Below are 8,046 nucleotides of genomic sequence, written 5' to 3' on the forward strand. Positions count from 1 at the left end.
TTGTGGTGCTGGAGCTCCCAATCAATAATGCACTCAGTCCTTGACCGATAGGTCCCTTAGCATCCAAAGGAACCTTAACGACATTTGTAGAAGAAATTGTTACTGTGTTGGTGGTGGGTACATCCATGCTGGCTGATCCACTGGTTTTCCTGGTGAGCTGGTTGCAGAGGGAAACACTAGGGGACCTGCATGTGGGTTGGGCTGCAGCATCGCGGAGTGCCCCGTCCCACTTTCCCTTTTCCCCACAGGGGCTGCCCATTGAGATGGTACTTGGACCTACATTGTTTTGCAAAATGCCCTGTTTTACCATAGGGATTACATGTACCAGAAAAAGCAGCAGGTTTCCCTTTTCCTCCCCACCCCTCCCCCCTTTTTGGGGACAATCGACTTTAAAATGTCGTTCTCGACCATATTTGTGGCATTTTTGGGGAGGGTGTAACACAACTGCTAAGGCAGACATTTGATATTCTACAGTACCCACATGGGAACATGCTGCCACCATTTCTGGGATAGTTGGGTCCCCCGGTAATGTTTGAATGATTTTACAGCAACCGGAATTAGCATTATCTTTGGCAAGTTGCAAGCATAATTTCTGATGGGGGTGTCATCCTCTACTTGTTTTTCCAAGGACTGTGCTAACTTTTCTATGAACTGTAAAAAAGGTTCACTTGTTCCCTGTTTAATTACCGAATACTTTGGTCGGGTATCAGAGGTGAGAGCTGTGGCACCTCTGAAAATATCAGGGCCATATGTCCATTTTCCACAGAAATCACACATAGTGAAGACAAAATGGAACCTTTATTGCAGTGTGAGCTAGTTTTTTATCTGGTAGAGTATGGAATGTGTGGAATTTGGGAGGATTTTAGGGAGTTTCATGCAAGGGGATGTCTAAATGTGGGTAAGGGAGATAGAAAGACAGGGAAAAGCTATAAATTCTAACTAACAGGGTTAATGAGCATAGGGGCTACAATCAGTAGACAGGGACAGGGTTAACAATAATTGAAACTGCATATTACATACAAATCAGGATTTTTTCTAACAACATAGTTACTAAATTGAATAAACATAACACTTTTATAACATGAAAAACAGTCTCTGAGGTAGGAAATTATCTGTTGTCCAGTAGTTTAGCTGCATTCCAAAGCTATCTTTTCTTCAGTTCTCTTTTTCTTCGGAGGTTTTTCTCCACCATGAATATATCTCTTGCAGAGAACTTCCAGCAGTCGGGGAGCAGCAATTTCCATAGTTTGGATCAGAGCAGACATTCTGAGTTTCTGGGTTAATGTTAAAATAGTTGGGTCCCACCCTGCTTGCAAATCAGGACTAGAAAAGGGACCATTTCCCATCAAGGCATCAACACCTACAGCCTTTAAAGGATCCCCATCTGCCTGACGCATATATTCAAACACCTGAACCTGAAAAGGCTCAAACAATATCTGTGCAAAATGGGATATATCATATGGTGCTAGCAAATCCGCATTGATAACGAGAATCATTTCCATCACTTGTGGCAAATTAAGCCCGTAATGAGCAGAAGTAGATTGTAAATCCTGGACTACCTTCCAGGATAAAACATGATGTTCATCAATTTTGCCTGAACCAGGAGTCATTTTTAAAACCGGGAATGCCTCTGGACATTCTGCATTACTGACAGTAAAAGTTACTTCCCCTCCACTGCTAGGAAACCCTATAGGATTGCATAAATCCCGCATGCCTGCCTTAACTGCTTCTCTCCTCACGACCTCCCAAAAGGTTCTTGGGTTATGAGGCATAACTGACACTACAGACGGCGACAAAGTCCAAGAACCAGATTTACGACTTTTTCTGTTTCTCAGGACCGTGACAGCAAGGTCCATCCTGTACAATAACAGTTTGTACTGCTCATATTGACTCCTCATTGTCTGAGGAGGAGGAGAGTAAAGGTGGATAGCTCCTGGAAGCAGTATCTTCTCGCTCCCCTTCCCCATCCCCCCCAGAGTCTGTTTCTGAAACTGTTGACTTTTACATTCTAGTAAGTTGCTGTTTAGGGAGTCTAGAGGGTAAAGGCGTTGCCCTGTCACCGCAGAGACCCGGGTTCGATTCCCGGTTGGGGCCACTCCCCAGGCAGATGGAGCTCGTTAGCCCTGTAAGGCAATCCATTTAGGTCCTGAGGACCTCGCTGCCACCGTCCAAGCTCGCTTGGCCCCGGCAGATGAACCTTAGGATTAAAGGGTGGGCTCAGTTCCCCGCACACTGTGTCTCACCTAAAAAATCCAATGCGCAGGCTGGAAGGTGTAAAGACCTTCCCCAGACTGGCCATTACTTACTAGTAAGTTGCTGTTTAGGGGTCTCGTAAAATCTCTTAGAGGGGTCCACCACAGACAGATAAGTTTTCTTTGGCGGCAAAACAGCAGGAGACAAGGCGGTCTTTTGCGATGGGAACAACACAGGGGAGAGGAGCTACTCTCTGTGTTAAAACATCAGAGCAGTCCAAAACTCTCATGACTTGCACTAATGCACTTTGTTCCTCAGAGTCCTTGTATTCTACTGAGTCCCCTGTCTCTCTGCCCTGCTCTTTTTGCCACTCTTGCAAAGTAGTTAACACCAAACGCCAGGTAGTTGGCAACCCCTATATGCTGGCCTCTCCCTTGGAGACGGAGTCCCAGAGAGCCTGCCCAACCTTCTCCCACACAGTCACACTAAAAGCAGTAGAAAAAGTAGCTTCATGTCCTTGCTCACGGCACCACAGCAACAAATGCTTTAAACTATTTTCATCTAATTTCCCATCCCTGTTTTCAGAGCAAGGCTTTCCAAGGAGTGAGTATATGAGACTCCATAGGTAATTAATGCCCCATATCGTTCCATAAAGTTCTCTGCAGCTCCTCCCGCTGCTCTCTGCTACACCAAACACGTTCACCACCGCACCTCACCCTGTGGTTCTGGGAATCGTGATTCCTCTCTGGGAATCACCAGTTCCAATCCCTCATTGAGGATCACATCTGATCCCTCGGTGGGGGTCACATGGCCCCTGCAGTTTCGACCCCTCAGTGGGGATCACATTGTCGGTTTTGATCCTTTGCTGGGAATCACATCATCGATTTCAATCTCTCGTTGGAGTCACCATATATTGCTGTTATGTCTTGACATGAAGGTTTATTCAGGGCAACATAAAAAAGCACTCATCTTTATTATTCTCAACTCCTTTTTATATCTCAAAGCAGCAAGCAAGCAACAAGCAAGCAACAACGTTTTAATTGGCTATTCATTATTGCTGATACATTTGGCAGTAGTTGTGAGATACTTGGAGATGTTCAAGGTTAAGCTGCGATTCTCACACCCCCCAAACTTACGGACTAACAGTCTGTTCTTTAATTAGGCTATGTATAAGACTTTCTTATCTTCAAGGATACATGTGAAAATTTGCCAAGTCAATCTCTTCTTCCAGGGAGGTAACAGACCTGCTATTAATCCCTACAGGAAGAAGATTGGAGTGATGACATTTGTCTTCCCATGATGGAACCCTGCTTTCCTGGGAATGACTGAACACCTGCCTGCCAAGTAAGTGAAGGAAGCAGTGAATGAATCCTTGTTTTGTTTTGCTTTCACACACAGCTTTTGTTTCACCTATTAAACTGTCTTTATCCCAACCCATGAGTTTTCTCACTTTCCCCCTTCTAATTCTCTCCCCAATCCCACCAGAGAGGAGTGAACGAGTGGTTGTGTGGTCCTTGGTTGCTGACTGGGTTAAACCACAATAACAGGATAAACTTGGTCATGTAGGTCTGTATCATGCAGAGTGCTGAGGATTCTGCTGTTCCAGACCCCCATTGACAACTTTAAGCTGTCCTGTTAACAAGTTTAGTATGTAAATGCAGTCTTACCCTTAGAGACATACACAAATCTTGCTCCTAGAAACTCCCAGATCCTATTGTCTCTCTGGCAACTTGTGAGGACTCCCCTACTCCCTCTGATAGCCTGCTCTTTCCATTGTCTCATCCCTGGCTCCCAGGTCACTTTACCTACTCACTGTTTAATTTCCTCACACACACTCGCATACTCAGTCACTTCAGTTGCTGGCACTCAGATACATAGACCTCTGATTCCTGGTCCCACTCAATTGACTGGCACTTGGTTTCACTCACTGGGGTCTCTCCAATCTGTGATACATGAGCCCATGGTCTCAGTCCATTTGCTGGCACCATGGACACATGGACCTCTATGACCCAAGGATCTACTCCAGTGGCTTACAGTTGACTCACTCAGGTCTCTCCATTTGCTGGCACCTGGGCACACAGGCCCTCCAACTGACTCCAGTTGCTGGCACTCGCACCCTCATACATGCACATGCACACAGAATAGAGAGCCCTTACCCAGGAAAGAGTTAAAAAGGAATATAATAAGAAGATAGGACAATCTGATAGTGCAGATTGTCAGGTGCAGGACATGGCCAGACAAGTGTACTGACCAGCAAACTATTTATACACAACTGGGTCTTCTTATCCCCATACCCATCTACTTTCCCCCAGTTGTTCCTTCCCAAATCACCTATATCCCTCCATTTTCCTGTCTGTGGTTCCTCCCCTAAATATCCTGCAATAAGTTTTGTGCAATCCCCAAATGCTCTTCCTCTTCATCCCCTAATCTGTCTCATTGGGGGAATTAAGACTGGCTTAAGGCCTGGGAAAAGAGCCAGACCTTAACAGCTGGCTTTGGGCTAAGCTGAGCATAGAGCATAGAGTAATTCATTACAGGAATGGAGCTGCTGCCCCCAAAACCTGCCCTATCTCCAGGTAACAGCAAGCAGCCAATCAAATGCTGCAGTAACAGATTTTGCCTAATAAGGAATGTTTTCATGTTTGTGTAAACTTATAAAAGGGTTACATCCTTTCAATAAAGTTCCCCTCTCTTATGGAGTCCATGCTCAGCCCCTCCCCCCCTTCTGGGATTGTGATTTAATGGGTCATAAATGGGGGTCCATATTGGGACTCGAAAGAAACTAGCTATTTCGCCGATGACACAGCTCAGTCGAACTTAAGGAAAAGGAATTGCTGGAAGGAAGTGAATAACAGAGAGCTCTCAATTAATTACCTTTCGCTGGATGGGAGGTAAGTGGCTGAGAACAAAATGGGAATTCTTTTAGCAAAACAGCAAAAGACAGTTTCACAAGCCTTTGCAAAAACCCTAGAAATAGGTTATAAACTTTGGGACAGTGACGTACTAGGCGATAAGATGACTACCTCTCTATTACCATTATGGAGAGCAATTTTTGAGGCACTGCAAGCTCATGCCAGCTCCAGAAAGGAGTGCATAGAGAAGGCTACCAACTCCAAGCCGTCATTACGGCCACAACCACCTCGCAGGAGAGAGGGAGCGGTTATGTAAATCAAGAAACCTTAAAAGGACTCATCCCTCCCATTCTCACTATGCCAATGCATCCAACATGTTGTAATTAAAGTTCTTTGTTTCACTTTATTTGGATGTCTTCAAAATTTTAATTAGATATATTTCTTACAATTTTGGGGGCTTGCCCAGGATCCAGTGTCCACCAGTCCAGGTGAGGGACCAGTGAACCTGGAAGGCACACCCTACTGATTTCAGCGGTCCAGAGACCTGTTGCCTCTCCTGGGACGGCAGCAACGGAGGACTTGAGGATGGATGGAGTGAAACAAAGAAAGGGGGGAAAGGGAAACTGGATCCGGTATAGAAATTAATCCCTGGCAACCACTGAACCACGTGCAAGAGAATCGGTAAGAAAAGGGAAGGGCTATCCTCAAAGTATTATCGGGCGGTTGGGTCAAGGGAGTGTGTGTTTGCGCTGGTTTTAAAAAGGTTTTGGGGGGGACCCAGTTTGGAAAAGAAGTCATTTCGGGGGGAATCCAGTTTAGAGAGAGAGAGTTTCAGGGGGGACTTGGAGGGAGAAGTCATTTTGGGGGTGATCCGGTCTGGAGAGAGAGTTTTAGAGTGGTTCTGGTATAGACAGGAGGCGTTTGAGTGGTCCTGATTTAGGTCGGCAGTTTCGACTTAAGGAAAATTTTCAGGTGGCTCTGGCTTAAAGCAGAGGCTTGGGAACGTAAGATGTGTGTGTTCACTCCTTGGGATGGGGGCGGGGAAAAGCCCCCAAGAAGGAAAAGGTTGAGAAAAATCTTCAACATTCCCCCTAGGTAGCCCATTGAGTAAAATGCTGGATATATAGGACAAGTCAGAAGGGACTCGGGGTAAGGATAAAGCAGTTTCCCCCACTTGGGAGTAAAAATTATTGATCTGAGGGAGTGGGAAGATATTGAAAAGGATTTGTTAATAGTGCCTCAGGCTGGGACAAACTTGTTAGAGGGAGATTTAATATGGTTATTGAAAGTAGAACTGATACCTCAGAGAAGGGAATTAGAGCTAAACTTTTTGTATTGAGTAAGGGTTTTGAATATGAATCCACAAGTTTAAACTACCATGGTGTCATAAATTTGCTTGTTCAAAGAACTAAACTCTTAAAGAAAACACTTTAAGAAAGATGTTGGGTGGAGTGAGTAATTTACCTAGACAAAAGGACTAGCCGGCAAATTTTTTTTCTTTTCTTTCCCTCTCCTGGGAAACAGGGAACACTCTTTTTTTCTTTGATCTTTAGTAGCAAAACAGAATTTTTGGATAGGAGATTCTGATCTATTTTTATTTTTGTCTGATGCCTTAATTAACAGTATGGTTAATATTTATTTACTGCTTTCTCTATGCAGAAAGTTTTGATCCTCTTTAATGAAAGAACAAATTCAGTGTTGCTGATTTGAAGCTATGTTTCATTTAAGTGGTTTGTTTCTTGTGAATTTTCAGATTTGTGTTTATTCATTGTTTATTTTTCAGAGAGTTTGTGCAGGACAGGTTCTAGTTTGGTGGGAGAATTGAACCTTTTTATCACAAAATTAAGGGAGTTTGTGTGCATTTGCACTTGGAAACTTGGCGGTGGAATTTGTTTGAGTTCGGCGTGTTGCATGCAACACATGTAGATGTTTACTGGCCTCATGGGAGCAGTTTGTGAGCCAGTTGTTTCAGGCAAGATCCATTGACCAAGTTAGTGTGAACCTTAAAAATGCCCCAGCACTGAAACCCAAATTCACCGTGTATCTATTTCTGTGCTTCTAAGTCTCCTTGTATGAGAAACGTGTAAGTGAGGTGCCTATGCATCGCACTAGTCAGTGAAGGTTTTTTTCCATTCTCAGTTTAGTCTTAAATCACTTAATTTGCTTACATGATCCTTGAAAAATCTTTGAGTTAGAAACTGCCATTCGAGGATGTGCTGTTTGGGTTTGTGTGAGGGATGGTGAGAAATGTGGGAAGAGAGCAGGAGTTTATTTGCTTGCAAGTTGCTTATTTGTGGCCTCATTTGTAATTTTAGGGAAAGGTTAGTTGCTATTATTGCCACATTGTCAGGGGGAGTTATTTTGTGATTGATTACTGCTTAGCTTTCTAAACTTCTTTCTGGAAAGGGCTAATTCAAATGCCTACAAAGTTTGATTTAATGCGGAGAGTTCTTTCGCTGTGTGCCTAGTACAGAAGGGAGTGGTAGAGTGAAGAGAGGTTGCTCAGAGCTAATCGAAGTAGCTCTGGGCTAATTTTACTTCTTGGATTGTGTCCTTCTGTGTGGGGGGTGACCTTTCTAGTAGATACAGGAGCTGAGAGGTCGACTATACAGTTTTTACCACCTGGATGTGAGATATCAGGAGAAAAGGTTAGTGTGGTTGGAGCAAAAGGGGAACCTTTCAAGGTGAAGGAAGAAGGGTTAACTGAAGCATCTTGCTACAGGGGCCCACTGTTCTCCCCCCCCCCATTTCTCTACCTTGCTCAAAGGAGATCTTGTTCTGTACCTAAAATATTTACAAATACATAGAACAAAGAGCCCAGAGGTAATAAATCTTAGCCAGAGGAGCCAAGGTGACATCTCAATAGGTGAAATAGGCTCAGATCCAAGGCTTTCTTGAAGCCTCAGTGATCAGAACATAAGAACAATAGAAAGAACGAAAGGTCACCGAGGTCAGGCGAGGATGAAGAGTAAAAATACAACCCCCAGGATGAAGGCAAACA

This window comes from Empidonax traillii, unplaced genomic scaffold (assembly GCF_003031625.1).
Source record: "Empidonax traillii isolate 1590-97213 ecotype Southwest subspecies unplaced genomic scaffold, ASM303162v1 scaffold1596:size141963, whole genome shotgun sequence".
NCBI lineage: Eukaryota > Metazoa > Chordata > Aves > Passeriformes > Tyrannidae > Empidonax > Empidonax traillii.